This window comes from Cebus imitator, unplaced genomic scaffold (assembly GCF_001604975.1).
Source record: "Cebus imitator isolate Cc_AM_T3 unplaced genomic scaffold, Cebus_imitator-1.0 Scaffold199, whole genome shotgun sequence".
In the NCBI taxonomy this organism is placed as follows: domain Eukaryota; kingdom Metazoa; phylum Chordata; class Mammalia; order Primates; family Cebidae; genus Cebus; species Cebus imitator.
Window position 1 is genome coordinate 4,178,912 of NW_016107514.1, and position 17,724 is coordinate 4,196,635.

Sequence of the window (17,724 nt, forward strand, 5' to 3'; positions counted from 1 at the left end):
AAAAAAAAAAAAAAAAAAAAAAAAATAGCCAGGCACAGTGGCGGCCTGTAGTCCCAGCTACTCAAGAGGCTGAGGTGGGAGGTAGGCTCCTTGAACCCAAGAGGTCAAAGCTGTAGTGAGCTATGATTGTGCTACTGCACTCCAGTCTGGGGTTGGAGGGAGGGAAAAAGGAAGGGAGGGAGGGAAGGAAGGAGAGGGGAAGGAACATCACAATTTAATCGACTTTGCCATTATTAAGAAGATTAAATGTAGTAATGTGCCACTTACCTAAAGAACGGTATAGTGAAAATAGTTACTTCCGTTTAACAAATATTTATTTGGCACTAACTTTCTGTCAGATGAAAATGGAAACAAAACTTAACGCCCAGTCTCTGCTATGCCCTAAACAGCTGAATAGCATCATCCAAGTCACTAAATCTGTTTCGTCAGTTGCAAAATGCAGCAAGTGAACCAGAAGAAATTCAAGGCCACCTTCAATTCTAAAATTTTATGATTTTAGGAAAGCAAAGTGGAAAAGCATATTGGGAATTATTTGAGCAAGAAGTATAAGACAAGAAAGGGAAGTGACTAAGACACCAACAACCATCATTGATTAGGAAAATATAACAAGGTCAGAGAGGGACTTGTACAATGGTGACTTCTTCGTCCTCTGTCAAATGCTTACTGTTCAACGTAAAGTTCTATTTTCAATATAATAGCTAATTATGGTTTTCCAGTTAGTATTTTAAGGTACAACTTTTTTTCAAAAAAAGTTAATGAATTAATTAATTCATTAGGCAACCTATACTGACAGATCAAATAATTACAAAATAAGAGGCTTGGGAAACATTTAAGTTAAAATTATAGATTGTCAATAGTCAGCTATTATATTATGAAATCATCCTTAAGAACAGAAAGGACTTGTACCAATTATGTATGATTTTCTTAAATTAATATTCACATTCTGTTGTCTATACAAAATAGAAGATTAAACAAAAAAGACTTATTTTGTCAGCCCAAAACAGAGAGAGATTTATTATTTCAAAAGACTAAAAGAGCAGTTATCCTGATTCTCTAACTGAAATATTCCCAAACCTGATGAGATTTGTACAGTTTTCTTTCTTACCTGAAAGACAAGTGCTTAGTAAAAGGGTATGATGACTGCTTACACCATGTTCTACACATGTTTCATATAAAGATAAAACCTGATATTTCATATAAAGATAAAACCTTGTCGCTTTGAACGAGAGCAACAAGGACTGCAGGGCTCAGCTGTGCCTCCTTGTTATGACCAGTGTGTCTAAAACAGTGTATTGCCTGCAGCCCACCTTTGCAATAAGCAGCGGCCAGCCCACAGACACACAAACTCAGGCCACTTCTAAGAGTCTCTTATCTGTTAGGTTCAAAGAAGTTGATGTTTCCAAACAGCTTCATTCAGGAGGTCCAGAGAATGATGTTACAAAAATCACCAAACTGAGATGAGAGAATAGGCAAATGAAAGCTACTGACACCACCACCAGAAGGAATGTCAGAAAAGGCTACAAACCACTAAGTAAGCAAAAATCAGAGGAAGAGCTCAAGGACAAGAACCAGCTCTTGGAAGCCGTCAACAAGCAGTTGCACCCGAGTTGACTGAAACTCAGGGAGAGCTGAAGGACCTGCCCCAGAAGGTAGAGCTGCTAGAGAAGTTTCAGGACAATTGTTTGGCAATTTTGGAGAGCAAGGGCCTCGATCCAGCTTTAGGTAGTGAGACCCTGGCATCACAACAAGAATCCACTACTGATCATACGGAGTCTATGTTGCTGTTAGAAACTTTGCAAGAGGAGCCGAAGCTTTTTAATGAAACAGCGAAAAAGCAGATGGAGGAATTACAGGCCTTAAAGGTAAAGTTGGAGATGAAAGAAGAAAGAGTCTGATTCCTAGAACAGCAAATCATATATAACAATCAAGTAAATGATTTAACAGCAGCCCTTAAGGAAATGGAACAGCTATTAGAAATGTAAGAAGCGGCAAGTGGCCAGATGGCTCCCTCTTGGGCATAAACTCTCGGAGGAAGCCACTTAGAACATCTTCTTGGCCATGATCTTCTGGGACTCACCATCTCCAGAATGAAAACAGTTTCTACACTAGAATTAAGTACAGTTTATGCTGAAATGACCATTCCTCATTTAAGCAAGTTTTTTCAACCTTCAGGTTGGTCAGCCCTCCTGAGCCTCACAGGTGGATAATTGAGGCCTATAAGAGTGGGGGCGCCTAGGAGCTTGGATTGACCTTCTAGGCAACCACCTGATTCCAGCACACCATTAGAATCGGGAGACTACTAACCACCAACAACCAGAAGATCTAAAACGTCACATTCAGATTTTCGGGAAGAAAATATTCATTACAGTAGAGCACAAGTGTTCCATGGGAGACATCATAGAGCCATGCTGTCCCCTTCTAACCTGGAACACATTCTGTCTAGTCCTGGTAGAGGTCTGTGCCTCCTTATTAATTTATGAACTTGAAGTTGCTTGAAGTGTTTTGGGCTTAACAAATGGGGTGAAAGTATCGGTAGTAATAACACCTACATGAAACAATATACCTTGAAGCTTTCTAAATATAAAAAAAAAAGATAAAACCTCAAAACAAGTATATTCTTTATTATATAAATACAAAATTATTGTAATTAGATGAAAATGTAATTATTATTCGATTGTGGGACACAGAAGCAAGTGATGTTAATCAAGAGAATATATTTATTACGAAGTAAAATTCAGACAAAACTAGAAGAATTCAATCAAAAATATTTAGATGTAAGCAAGTCATTGGTAAAAGGAGTATGTGTTAACAAAAGGCTTCTTAAAATAAATTTTTTTTTTTTTTTTTGAGACGGAGTTTCGCTCTTGTTACCCAGGCTGGAGTGCAATGGCGCAATCTCGGCTCACCGCAACCTCTGCCTCCTGGGTTCAGGCAATTCTCCTGCCTCAGCCTCCTGAGTAGCTGGGATTACAGGCACGTGCCACCATGCCCAGCTAATTTTTTTTTGTAGTTTTAGTAGAGTCGGGGTTTCACCATGTTGACCAGGATGGTCTCGATCTCTTGACCTCAGGATCCACCCGCCTCGGCCTCCCAAAGTGCTGGGATTACAGGCTTGAGCCACCGCGCCCGGCCAAAATAAATTGGTCATTAAATGTCTTAGTATTGTGCAACTCCAAGAACATGTGAGAATAAGAAAAAAAGAGAAAACACACCTTTTAAAATCATGTCAGATGATTCAGCTAACAAATAGTGAATCATGTCTAGTTATATTGCATTCAAGTTCTAGCTCTCGTTAGTCATTTACTTTAAATCAAGGCATCAAAGGAGTTCAAAAGTTAACATGCACACAAAAAAAATTGTGGGAACTCAGTCCAGTAACACCCACTCTACATTACCTAAGATATGAGTGTAAGCAAGTACTGGGAGTCTTAATTAATGCATAGGTATGAGGCAACAAGGAATTCTTAATTATGAAGAATAAGATGTAAAAAGCAAAAACTTAGCCAAAATAGTTCACTATAAAATGACAAAAAAATTTGGAAAAGGGTCTCTTTTTTTTTTTTCAATATGCAGGGGTTTTAATTTTTGTTTACTACATCAAAAAGTAAGAAATATTTTTACGTTATAACCCAACAAACATTTCATGAAACATTATTGAACTTTACTATATGTTATAAAAGTATATGTTTCCTATTTCTTCCCTTTTTGTTTTATTCTGGTTACACCCTACTGAATTGTTATTTCACAATCTACCAATGGATCTTAACCCACAGTCTGATGAATATTACTTTATGGCATACATAGACCATTAAGTTTCAGCCTTGAATCAAATTCTAAATTACGAGTGTCAAGAATTTCAGTAAAAAAGGAAAGTTCTCAGAATTAAAGGAACAAACAGACTAAGCAACAGGGAGAATTTTTTGAGATAGGAATTGGATTTATCCAATGGAAAATGCCTTATACTCTCTTCATTCCATTTGTGAGCCTGAACAAAAAGTATAAATATGGCTAATAAATTAACATTCTCACAGTAATCTTCTGCATGAGAAAGGTTGTTGTTTAACTAACTATAATATAAAAACACAGCAATCCTTAAGTCACTTGGAAGCTCCTTTCATCACATTACATTCTTTCATTTCATTACATTCTTGCTTCTTTTCATCCATCAATTACATTCTACAATGTTCAAGGTAAAGAGCCACTTCCTACTAAATATTGTTTTCAGTTTATTTTATTACAAGAATTACAATGACATTGTTCTATTTTATTTGGGCACAAGTGCAATACATTTTAATTAATTTATGTCTTAGACATGCTTTTATTTATAGCCTTTTGACCTGAAAACAGGATCTCCATTTGTAATATTTGGAAACTGAAAAGTATCTATGGCAGGTTTTAATCAACTTAGAAATTTATTTTGCCAGGCTAAGGACAATCAATGCCTGGGAAAAAAAAAAACAGAATCACAGAAATAGTCTATTGTCTGTGCCTTTCTCCCAAGATGACTTGGAGGGCTTCAATGTCTAAAGTGGAAAAGCGGGCTGGAGGGGAAAGAGGAACTTATCATTCACATGTTCCGAGACAAAATGAGCAGGTCAGGAAATAACCAAGTATGCATTGGCTTATGCTCAGTAAGTTGGCACTTTACATAAGATAAAGTGAACATACAGTAGCTACCTGTGGAGATATTTAACCTTTTATCTGTTGCTCTCTACTTAGAAACAAAAGGAAATGCAGTTGCTTATATGACTCAGCTTTCAGCTTAATTTTTCCCCTTGGCATAATGAATTGGGGTCGTTTTGTTTTTCTTTTACATATTGCTTCTAATAGAAAATAAAATTAAAATTCCAAACTGAATTAGAAACTAATTTGGGAACAGTATACATTTGTTAGCTCAGCATTTCATCTAGAATTTGGGGCAAACCCGGTAGACTAGGGGAGGTAGAGGTGGAAATAGGTGTTCACCTGTTGAATAGCAGCGTTAGGGAGAAAGACTTTTAGAAAAGTTGATAAAACCAGCTGAGCGCAGTGGCTCACACCTGTAATCCCAGCACTTTGGGAGGCCAAGGAGGGTGGATCACAAGGTCAGGAGTTCGAGACCAGCCTGACCAAGAGACGAGCCTGACCAATATGGTGAAACCCAATCTCTACTAAAAATACAAAAATTAGCCGGGCAGTAGCAAGCCCAGGTGTAGTGGCAGGCACCTATAATCCCAGCTACTCAGGAGGCTGAGGCAGGAGAATTGCTTGAACCCAGGAGGCAGAGGTTGCAGTGAGCCAAAGATTGCACCGTTGCACTCCAGCCTGGGCAACAGAAGGAGACTCCAACTCAAAAAAAAAAAAATAGAAAAATAGGTAAAACCACAGAAGGATAAGGAGATTGATAGAGTCAGCAAGTTAAGACTAAGCACAATATATATACAGACAGCAATAAAATTTCTGGGACAAAGGGAAAGAAAAGGATTGTCGTTTTACTGTAGAGTAGAAGGAAGGGGGACGTAGAGAAAGAAGAAGAGAAACAAATAGTTGGTGACGACCTGGCAGTTAGACACCACAGCTGATGGAATCCTTATAAGCAGCAGATTTCTCTTCATATTAGAGATGAGGAAACTGAGGTTAAGGAATATACCCTAAATCACACATACTTTTAGGATTTGAACCAATATCTAACTGCAATCACCATGTTCTTTTCACTCAACATCACTGTTCCCTGTTTAGAAAGAAGGTGAAAGTAAAGAGGTTCAGCAAAGATCCATGTTGCACAGGGACGAACAGTGTGAGTGGGGGGCTACCGGGACAAACGTTGAGATCTAAGTTTGCCTACCTCATTCAGAATGTTAAATCGCTTTATAAGAGACTGAGTAGCAATGTAGAGATTTATTTCATAGAACTAAAGCGCTAGAAAATATGGATGTAAAAATCCATTGATGCCTGAAAACAGTAAGTTGTCAACAAATGGTAATCGCCACTATTTATATTATCATCACTATTAACTTTCCATCTCCTCAATATGTGCTAATTTCTTCTGAACGCTACTGGGCTTAAATAAACTGAGATTTTTGCATGTTTCTTGCATCTGTATTTAATTTGTTCAAATCTAAAATATTTCAGAAAATGTGCTCCTTTTCTTTCTAGCAATTTAATTTTACCTTCATAGAAAACTTCTATACCAAAGCTAAGATGACTTTGATAGCTGAATCTCAAATTATAGGGAAATTGAAACAGGGCAAGTATTTCCACTTCCCCAGATAAAAATGTTTCAGACTCCATTTTCATAGAAGTGAAGAAAAGTGATTTCTTTACATTAAGAGAGTTATAACATTTTCAGAGAAGTTTCTAAAAAACAAAGAACAAAAAAATGGCACATTCAATACTAATTCAAGATCTGTCAGATCTGACAACTTAAGATGGTAGGAAAGACTTCTTTTCTTTTTCTTTCTTTTTTTTTTTTTGAGATGGAGTCTCACTCTGTTGCCCAGGCTGGAATACCATGGTGTGATCTCAGCTCACTGCAACCTCCACCTCCTGGGTTCAAGCGATTCTCCTGCCTTGGCCTCCCAAGTAGCTGGGATTACAGGCACCTGACAACATGCCCACTTAATTTTTGTATTTTTAGTGGAGACAGGGTTTCACCATGTTGGCCAGGCTGGTCTTAAACTCCTGAACTCAAGTGATCTGCCCGCCTCGGCCTCCCAAAGTGCTGGGATCATAGGCATGAGCCACCGTGCCTGGCCAGTAGGAAAGACTTCTGAAAAGATTTTAGAGTTTGAGTGAAAGTAAGATAAATCTGGAAAAACAAAGTAATTTGAAACTCTATAATCTAATCCTAGTTTCCCTAATCACAGCACTATCAGCAAGTAATCTTTCAATCTTTTTTTTTTTTTTTTTTTTTTAGAGAGAGAGAGAGAGGGTCTCATCTTACTGTGGTGCCCAGGCTGGAGAGCAGTGGTGCGATATTGGCTCACTACAACCTCCACCTCTCAGGCTCAAGCAATCCTCCCACCTCAGCCTCACCCTCCGGAGTAGCTGGGACCACAGGCGCATACCACCATACACAACTGATTTTTTTTTTTTTTTAGAGACAGGGTCTCACTATGTTACCCAGGTTGGTCTTGATCTTCTGATCTCAAGCAATCCTCCCGCCTTGGCCTCCCATTGTGTTAGGTTTACAGACATGAGTCACCTCACCTGACCAATTTTTCCATTTTCTTGATTCATTTTCTGGAAAAATGACTGGAAACAAATATTACATGATATACAGGTTTCATTTGGATCATTCCATGTAGCCCTCACAATCATCCTTTCCTTAAAACAAAATTCAGTGCTAAGTGGAATGGCCCCTTCTCTAAACACCAAAAACTAATAGCTAAAACAAAAGTAAACAGTATTAATCTATAATTTAATAACGTTACTATTTATTGCATGCCTGCTCTATTCCAGTCATCACAGTCCTCCTTTACATGTGTGAGTGTTAATTCTTGGAAGAAACATACAAGGGTTTTTTTGTTTGTTTGATTGGTTGGTTTTTTACTGGTATGGAAACTGAAGCTCACAGAGCTTATAAAAAAAAATAGTGCCTAAGATCACACAGGGACAGAAATTTTAAAATTGCATTTCATTATAGTAATTCAGAGGTATGGAAGAAGTAATAATAGAAATATTAAAGTTAACAATAGAAATAGAAAACTTAACAATTACTGAAGGCTTAAAACATATTAGACATCATGTCAAGGACTTAATATGCATTCCTCACAACCCAGGGAACTATGGGAGGTAGTATTGTCCCCGATATGTAAAATAGGGCACTGATTAAGACACTCGCCAAAGTTATAACAAATGCGAGGTGAAAATTATGGTCTCTGGCCTACTTTGTGAGGTTTTGATCGCCAAACTACCCATAGCTTCAAATCAGACCCTTAGGGCTGACATGGTAAATAAAGAAGGCATTATGGAAGAAGAGGGATTCTGAATGAGGATGATTTCAATTGGAGCAATGGGAGAATCACAGGCAGAAAGAAAAAAGTGAAAACGGACTTTGCGGGGGACTGCTCTCTCCACAGAAACTCCGTAAGTGTTAGGTTTTTTGTTTTTTGTTTTGTTTTGTTTGTTTTTTGAGACAAGAGTCTCACTCTATCACCGAGTCTGGAGTGCAGTGACTCGATCTCAGCTCACTGCAACCTTCATCTCCTGGGTTCAAGTGATTCTTCTGACTCAGCCTCTCAAGTAGCTAGAATTACAGGGGCACACCATCACGCCAGTTAATTTTTTGTATTTTTAGCAGAAACGGGGTTTCACTATGCTGGCCAGGCTGGTCTCAAACTCCTGACCTCATACTCCTCCCACCTCAGCTTCCCAAAGTGCTGGGATTACAGGCGTGAGACACTGCGCTCAGCCAGTTTTTTACTAATAAAGTTTATCACGTTTTTCCGCCACATTTTTTGGAAGCAGTAAGGAAGTCTAACTAGAACCAAAATCAAATGTCAGAAATAGTCATTGTAAAATATTTTAAGTCTGGTTCCTCTTTCATGAAGGCATGCTTCTCCAAGACTTTTTCTCTTGGCTTTTTTTTTCTTCCCCCAACCCCCGTTTTTTTGTCCTATTTCTCTGTAGGATCATCACTTTCACAGCCTCAATTATAACCTCTAGGATAATATTTCTTAAATTTTTCAATTGCCCCACCCCACACCTCCACAGTGCTGTTACACAGATTTCCAACTGGGTATGGATTTCTGTTTAGATGACAATAAACTCAATTTGTCTGAAATGAAATTCATTTTTTCCTCCAGACTAGTTCTGGAACCTCACTTTCCTAATCTGATGGTGGTCTGTGAACACATTTCTCATCAGCAGGATTTCAAACCCCGAACTCTCAGGATTGGATTCCAAACACGCTTTCAGTCCCCAACTTCCACACAAGCTCTACAGATTCTACCTCCACCAATTCCGCACTACCTATCCCTCTTGCAACTCTCTTCTACTTTCCATTCTATTGCATGTGTCTACTGTTTCCCTTTCTGCCGCCACCTCCAAGCATGAAGACTTCATTACCTGTCACCCAGATTAGTAAAACACTCTCAGTTGGTCTCCCTGTTTCTGTATCTCTTTGACACAGGATAATTTTCCTAAGGTACAATTCTCATTATATCTCTCCTCTCCCCACAAAACACTCAGCAGCTTCCCAAGAATTATTAGATTAAGGAAAAAAGGCACTCGATATTAATGTTTTATACTTTTCAGCACAACCCAAATTTCAAGGATTTTTTTTTCCCCTATACTGTAATAATGTGCCATCTGCTATTCCAGGAATAAGCTTCTCTTTTTTCTCCTGAAGTTTTGCCTTCTAAATGGGATCTCTATTTTTCCATTGATCAAATTCCTATCCATATAAAAATAAATATGTGTTACATGGAAAAATAAGACACAAAAATCTCTGTACACTACTCTCAAACTAGGTAGAATTGTGTATTCTCCATTATCTCACATAATATACAAAAAAGTAATAATATCCCATATAAGCAAGGATGTGAAGAAATGAGCTCTCTCATCCACAGGGACAATGGTAAACTGCCACATTTTTAGATGTTAACAATCTCTTAGTAAACTAAAAATGTTTATCCTCTGACGTAGGAATTTCACTTTTAGAAATGTGTCTTACAGAAAAACCGATACAGTTATGCAAGAATTATTTCCAATAGCAAAAATGTTGGATAATTTAATTGGTTACAAAAATAAACTAGACTATAATCAAACTATATAATACTGGTTATCCACTAACAAGAATGAATAGGATAAACAGATAACGAATACATCAGCTAATAATTATTGAGTGTATTCTAGGAGATACACATTGTTTTAAGTACGTTCCAAGTATGAACTCATTTCACAAAAATCCCAAGACATGAATCTGCAATTTCTTAAGAGAACACATCCTCATGCTCCACTGAGGAATCAAAACAACCAAACTGCAAAATGATATGGAATGGACCAAAATATACATAACTTAAAAGGAAAAGAGAAAAACCTCTATACATCCTTCCAATTGTTCTCAACATTGTTTACCACATAGGAAAGTATGTGTTTTCAGGATGGGAAGAGGAGTGGGCTTCCTTTCTTTAATCCCCTTTATAATGTATATCTTTTAAAGCATATAGTGTTTTATAATTTTAAAAAACACTACAAAGTATGCAAATGTAAAGACCATATAGAAACTGATTTGAAGGTGGTTAGATTTTTTTTTTCTACTTTTAAACATTTTATGTTACTTTCACTATTTTTATTTGTTTTATTAAAGAAGACCTTTTCCCCTCTTTCAAGATCCATTTAAACTACTGTCCTATGATACGATGAAGTGTATATCACAGACCTAGGTTTGAATCTGTCCATTTATGTAATCCAGCAAGCACCACCTTAGTGACCCTGGGCAAATTATTTAACATCACTGAGCCTTAGTTTTCTCGCTTGTTAGAGACAATGATACCAATATCAAGGTCTTGCATGAGGATTAAATAAAATAGTATCTCCAAAATATCTAGCACAATGATCAGCATTATCAAAGTCTCCCCATATAAAATTGTCTTCCTTTCTTGGAATCTTGCCTAATTCCAGCAAACTGAAATAACTCTTCACTCCATAAGCTTTAGCTTTTCCTAATAAATTTTATCATGCTTTTCTGCCACATTTGGTGATTTGTCTTGTGGTAAACCTCTGGATATCAGTAAAGGTGTCCTACACATTGATCTCTTTTCATTCTGACTAGCAAACAACCTTCAAAACAGTACTCATGCAATGTGATTGTTACATGAATTATGAGAAAATCTGATGTTAAAAAAATCGGACAGGTGTGAAACAGTACACTTCACAAAAAAAAAATCAACATACTGGCTAACTAAATGATGAATTAAAACTCACTTCTCCAACCCAATAAAATCATCTTCTTTTATTTTTTATTTATTTTTTTATTTATTTATTTTTTTATTTTTTTTTTGAGGCAGAGTTTTGCTCTTGTTGCCCAGGCTGGAGTGCAACGTCGAGATCTTGGCTCGCTGCAACTTCTCCCTACCGAGTACAAGCAATTCTCCAGCCTCAGCCTCACGAGTAGCTGGGATTACAGGCATGCGCCACCATGCCTGGCTAATTTTTGTATTTTTAGTAGAGACGGGGTTTCTCCATGTTGGCCAGACTGGCCTTGAACTCCTGACCTCAGGTGATCTGCCCACCTGGGCCTCCCAAAGTGCTGGGATTACAGGCGTGAGCCATTGTGCCTGCCCAATAGAAAAACTTCTTTTAAAAGGTCTTTGTTTTCAATAAACTGATAGATCAGATTAAGCCCCCCACCTCTGTTCTAAGTATAATCAATCAAATATTACCACTTTTTAAAAATACAGAGCAAATGAAAATATCTGAACTGAAAAGTTTAGCTATGTTAAGAAATATTCCTAACAACACATTTACAATTTGGAAAATCCCCTTTCCCCTTTAGGGCAGCATGACAAGCATACACAAAAGTAAGTGCAGAGACAACACCTTGTCACCCTGGAGTCTTTCTGAAATTTTAAGGATACACCAGGGTTAGGGAGTAGGGGGCAAGGAGGCTGAGTTCTAGATAAAAAGACATTTAAAAAAACAAATAAGGCTCTAAGTAACCCATATATAGGTAATCGTGCCATTAGCTTTAGATATAAAAAGGAGTTCCCATAGTTTTAAATTTAAAATTAAAAACAAAAAAACTACTGCAAGAATATAGTCTATGATTTTCAGGATCCCAAACACTTTTCTGCTTATAACCACCCACTTCTTGGAATTAAAGCTTGTTAGTCAATGTCGTGGGACATATTAGCCTAACTTGTTAGTGAACGCTCATTAGCTCAATTCAAGCTCCAGAACATAGTCTGGGAATAAAGCACTCATTCTTCCTGGCCGACTGCCCTGGTCAACACAGGCGCTGGCTCTCTAGGTCCGTTGCTAAGCTGGATTCGATTTTTAACGCTTTGCAAAGAGCTTTGACGTGAAGAAAAAGAGGAGACACTTACCTTGAGAAGCGAAGGCAGCCTAGCCAACTTCCGGTTTTGTTACAACTTTATCACATTTCAGCAGCTGGGCGGAGCCAGTTGAGCTGTGAGCCAAAAGGCAACCTTTCCCAAAGCTGCAAAACTTGATTTGCAAGACCAGTACTAGTTTTAGGACTCCATTTCTGAGAATTAAGAATTCTGTTTTACACAAGGGGACACTATTTGCCAACTAGTCATTATTTCACCGCAAAAATTATACTTTTTGTCTTTAATTGCAAAACTATTTGAAAATACCTACCTGTTCTAAAACAGTGTTAAGTAAAAGCAAATTCACTTTTTAAAAGTGGAAAAAGATTGGATTGTATAGAACTGAAACCTTTCTGAAGTGTGACTGATAAAATGCGAAAGAAGTCTTTTATTTTGCAGATTTCACCCTGACATTTAGAAGTTTTGTTTTTGTTTCTTTTAAAGCCTTTAATCTGTTTCACAAGATTCTTTTGTAAAAGAAAAATTTGACGGCTAGGAAAAGACAATGTAATTGTATTTTTAATGCTATTTTTTATTTTGTTTTTCTGTTTTTTACTTGTTTTCTTCTCTTTAATGTAAGTGAAAATATTAAACTTTTCATTTCAGACCTTGAGTGGCATTGTAACTGCCCAGTGGGTTCACCTTGCCCCCTGTCTAGACAGAGCCGATGTATCAAGATAAGGGAATTGCAGTGAAGAAAGAGTAAATCACACAGAGCTGGCTGTCCAGGAGACCGGAATTTTTGTTTTTTGTGTTTTGTTTGTTTGTTTTGTTTTGTTTTTGAGACAGAGTCTTGCTCTGTCACCCAGGGCTGGACTGCACTGGTGTGATCTCAGCTCACTGCAACCTCCACCTCCTGGATTCAAGTGATTCTCCTGCCTCAGCCTCCCAAGTAGCTGAGACTACAGGCACGTGCCACCATGCCCAGCTAATTTTTGTATTTTTAGTAGAAACAAGTTTTCACCATGTTGGCCAGGATGGTCTTGATCTCTTGACCACGGGATCCGCCTGCCTCAGCCTCCAAAAGTACCGGGATTACAGGTATGAGCCACCGCGCCCGGCCCCTGGAGTATTATTATTACTCAACGCAGTCTCCCCAGGATTTGGGTATCAGAATTTTTAAAGATAATTTGGTGGGTAGGGGCTTGGGAAGTGGGAATGCTAATTGGTCCGGTTGGAGATGGAATTATGCCGGGGTTGAAGTGAGGTTTTCTTGCTGTCTTCTATTCCTGGGTGGGATGGCAGAAGTGGTTGAGTCAGATTACCAATCCGGGTGGTATCAGCTGATCCACCAAGTGCAGGTCTGCAAAATATCTCAAGCACTAATCTTAGGTTTTACAATAATGATATTATCCTCAGGGGAGGTTCAGACTCTTGGAGCCAAAAGCTGCATGACCCCTAAACTGTTATTTCTAATCTTGTAGCTAATTTGTTGGTCCTGCAAAGGCAGACTGGTCCCCAGACAAGAAGGGAATCTATTCAGGAAGGGGCTTTCATCATCAATTTTGTCTCATGAAACAAAACATGAACTGAATTTCTTCCCAAAGTTAGTTTGACTATGACCAGGAATTAACACGGACAGCTTAAAGGTTAAAAGCAAGATGGAGTCAGTTAGGTCTGATCTCATTCACTGTCATAATTTCCTCAGTTATAATTTTTTTGCAAAGGTGCTTTCAACATGCACAGACTGGAAAATAGATTATGACCCATGCTTGACCTGTGAATGCTGGTTATCAGTCAACCCCAGTAAATTCTTTAAACCATCTTTAAAGACAGAACAGAGAAAGGAACACCATCATATTACTCTTTCTCCCAAAGAACTAGTCACAATTAACAAAAGCCCCTCTCTACAGGATTTTAAAGAGAGGCTTTAAATAAAGATGACCCAGAGTTGGTTTGCTATCCTAAAGCTGCTGGGAACATGAATAGTTTTAAACTAAGTCAGCTGATCTTCAGTTCTTCAAAGCTTCAAGTGGTGAAATAGCCTTCTGCAGATAACAGACCCTTTCCAGGAACTGTCCCCATTGCATGCCAAAAGCGTGATATGTCTACAAAACAAAAACTCTTCGACTATATTGTCAGAATCCTACATCCTAAAGCACTCTTAGGAAGTGGTACAACACAGTGGAAAGAACTGAATAAAGAGAGAGGCTAGCTCTGTATAAAACAACACTTTCACTGGCTCAGTGGCTCACATCTGTAATCCCAGCACTTTGGGAGGCCGAGGCAGGTGGATCAGGAGTTCAAGACCAGCCTTGTAAAGATGGTGAAACCCCATCTCTACTAAAAATACAAAAATTGGCCAGATGAGGTGGCATGCACCTGTAATCAAAGCTACTCAGAAGGCTGAGGCAGGAGAATTGCTTGAACCTGGCAGACAGAGGTTGCAGTGAGCCGAGGTTATGCCACTCCCACTCCAGTCTGGCCAACAGAGCAAGACTCTGCCTTAAATAAATAAATAAATGAATGTAAAACCAGCCTTTCTAGGCCTATCATTTCTCTCCATGTCCCAGCTATAATTCCACCTTATCATTCCCTTCCAGATCACCTCTACCAGACTCTTCATCAATTTCTTGTCAGTTGTCACAATAGACCAATTTTATTAAAATTAGTTTGGTGCAGCTTAGATCCTAAGAAGTTAAAGCTACCCTACTGGTTACCACTCTCATGCCTCTATATCAGCAGTTCTCAAGCTTTTTTAATTTCAGGATTCCTTTACAACTTTGAAAGATTATTATGTACACCAGAGATGTTTCTTTATGTGAGTGCTATTAATATTTTTATATTAAAAATTAACAGAAAAGTTAAATATTCATAAATGTGTTTTTAAGTGACAATAATAATTACATGTTAGCACAGTATGTTTACTGTTGCTTATATGATTGTTTTTCAACAATAAAAAATTTAATGAAAAAGTATAGCACTTGACTAGTCTTAAAAAAAGAAAAAGTATCATTGTTTAAATTGTTGCAAATCTCTTTAATGTCTGGCTTAATAGAAGAAAGTAGGATTCTCACATCTGCTTCTGCATTCAATCTTTTGTGATATTATGTAACACCTCAGGTAGCCACTGGCAAACTTTAATGTATATTCATGAGAAAATGAGAATACAGAAGGCAAATAAAGTACAGTAAGAACAATAATTATCATTTGTTGAGTACCTATTTTAACGAAGGCACCTATATTATTCCTATCTATTATGAACATCCTACAGCTGAGAATGTTAAGACCTGCGTGGCTAAGTAAATCGCTCAAGATTAGACAGTGAAGTGACAGACAGGATCCTAAACCAGAACCACTGTCTCCACTGCGTGCCACTGCCAAGTCTGAATGAGGTCTGATGGACCAAACTTAGGGACTTCCCTTCCCTATTATATTCAGCATTTCAAACAAGTTTACATTCAAAGAGAACATCTCCAGCTGATTAGACACAGCCTCAACTCAATAAATTCAAAACCCAGCATCTAAAATAAATTCATTCTCACTTGGCCTTTAATTATGTTCATCTCACCCAAAGAGCCAAATTTACCCCTTCTTCTCCATCTCCACTGCCACTATTCTGGTTTATGTCCTAGACTGTAGTCTCAGCTGAACTATAGTCATTATCTACTAAGTGCTTCCGTCTCTCCGCACCTAATTAGCTATCCCACATGCTATGGGATAGCTAATATTTCTGTTTTTTTTTTTTTTGAGACAGAGTCTCACTCTGTCACCCAGGCTGGAGTGCAATGGTACAATCTCAGCTCACTGCAACCTCCACCTCCCCAGCTCAAGCGATTCTCCTGCCTTAGCCTCCTGAATAGCCGGGATTACAGGTGTGTGCCACCACACCCAGCTAATATTTGTATTTTTAGTAGAGACAGGGTTTCACCATGTTTGCCAGTCTGGTCTCAAACTCCTGATGTCAGGTGATCCACCAACCTCAGCCTTCCAAAGTGCTTGGATTACAGGGGTGAGCCACTGCACTGGCCTGGGATAGCTAATCTTTCTCAAGTATAACCCATATCTTGTAACCCCTATGCTCAAAAAAACCTTTTCTTATCTATTTATTACTTATTACTGCACGAATTCCGCAGACAGATGTTGTGCCAAACCTCTATCGACTCCAGTGGGGATGGCAGCAGGTTCAAGAGGCTGACATAGAGACCCAGAGCCAGCAAATGAGATATGGGGCTTTTCTGGGGGCTTACACCTGGGGGAGTGTCCAGTGGTAGTAGCCTGGACAGGATAACCCCATGGCCCAGTGGCACTAGGATCACAGGAGACCCGCCTTACATACAGGACAGTGGCTACAGGCTGGACAGGAGAACCTCAGCCAATTGCAGAAAGCATGCAGTTTATATGGCATTTTCACTTAGCACCTTCCCCCTAAAAAACTCCACCTGGCAATCATCATTCAGCCCAAAATTCAGGGCCTCAATCCCCCACACAGCCTATGTTCCATAGGATGAACAAGGGGCACAGATGTTCCTCATAGACAGGGAACAAATCTCCAGGTTTGCCACTCTCGGATTCCCTAGCTTGGAACCCGGAACACACATTCAGCTGAGTCTGCGATACAGGGTCATTCTCAGGATATGCTTAAGTTATTGCTATCAGGTGTGTTTACTAAATAACAGATGGCCAAATGAAATAATTTCTGTAAAGCACAGTGCTTGGCACAAAAATAAGTATTTAATAAATGGAAGTCAAATTAAAAAGTTTTGATGGTGGCTTTGTAAATGAAATGTCCCTTCTTCGCAGTGCTATAAATAATACATTGTTCCAGAATTATCCATGGACTTCTGATTAAACGCTGGTCAGTAAATCCATATTTTACTCTCTGACAACATAAAGCTGTTCTCAACATTCAATTAGTGGTAGTAACATCTTTTTTCATATTTTTCTTACCCACCAGTTGAAGGTCACCTTACATTATGCTCCGCTAAACACAAACCAATCCTTACTCAAAATAATGTGACCTCCCTATAACAGATCCTGAAGAATATCCACCCCTTCATCCTTACCCCTAGCTAAAGTTGTCTGTGTCTTCCAAAAAGAGCTAACCTTACTACTGAAACCCAGTTTTGACTAATCTAGATACAATTAAACTTTTCAAAATACTTTGTCCACCTAAAAAAAAAGGCACTAAAGGAAATTTTCTCTGTGTTGCGTTTACTCGAAAGAAGAAATAAGGATTATAATCTGGAATGTATGAAATGGCAAGCCATCAGTGCCTTTGGCTTGGGAAGGGTAAGGGAAGCTATTATTAGCAAGAATGATTTCTATAAACTGCTTAGAAACAGTTCACTGTTTCCAGAGGCAGAGCTGCTGTCATTTCTTTGGTAGAAATGCCATTACTGGGCCAGGGTTCTCCCAAGATCATCTTATCTGAATTTCTGCAGGCCTAAAGAATGCCTAATGATAAACTATCAAAGGAGGAGACATGTGAAGGATAGAAAGTGATGTTAGAAAGTTCTTGGAAACAGTTCTTATCTCAGACATGTAAGCATGAACCTCCTTTTCTTTTGGGGGGGCTTCCTGGTCCTATTTTGTCTAAGTCTGACAAAAGTGATTTCATCCTGGTATCTGCAACTTTCACAATTTTCACCATTTTTTTTTTTTTTTTTGAGACGGAGTTTCACTCTTGTTACCCAGGCTGGAGTGCAATGGCGCGATCTCGGCTCGCCGCAACCTCCGCCTCCTGGGT

The 17,724-nt window shown here is 38.5% G+C and overlaps 1 protein-coding gene and 1 pseudogene across 5 annotated transcripts in view; one reads left to right on the forward strand and one right to left on the reverse strand.

Annotated features, from left to right (window-relative positions):
- The window catches only part of FRRS1 (ferric chelate reductase 1), an 84,394-nt gene that overhangs the window by 47,375 nt on the left and 19,295 nt on the right, over positions 1 to 17,724 (reverse strand). Inside the window, exon 1 of one of the 4 annotated variants that reach the window (XM_017547588.2) lies at positions 12,030 to 12,082. The exons of 1 other annotated variant lie outside the window; for it this stretch is intronic. The gene's annotated coding sequence lies outside the window, so the exon portion shown is untranslated. Of the gene's footprint in view, positions 1 to 1,307; positions 1,321 to 7,188; positions 7,211 to 12,029; positions 12,083 to 17,724 lie in introns of those variants that run through there. 2 more of the 4 variants (XM_037745397.1, XM_017547589.2) reach the window with 2 other exon arrangements.
- On the forward strand, positions 631 to 2,560 carry LOC108317255 (annotated as a pseudogene). Its single transcript, XR_005203260.1, has 2 exons — positions 631 to 672; positions 1,228 to 2,560. The product of XR_005203260.1 is annotated as a small kinetochore-associated protein-like (transcript).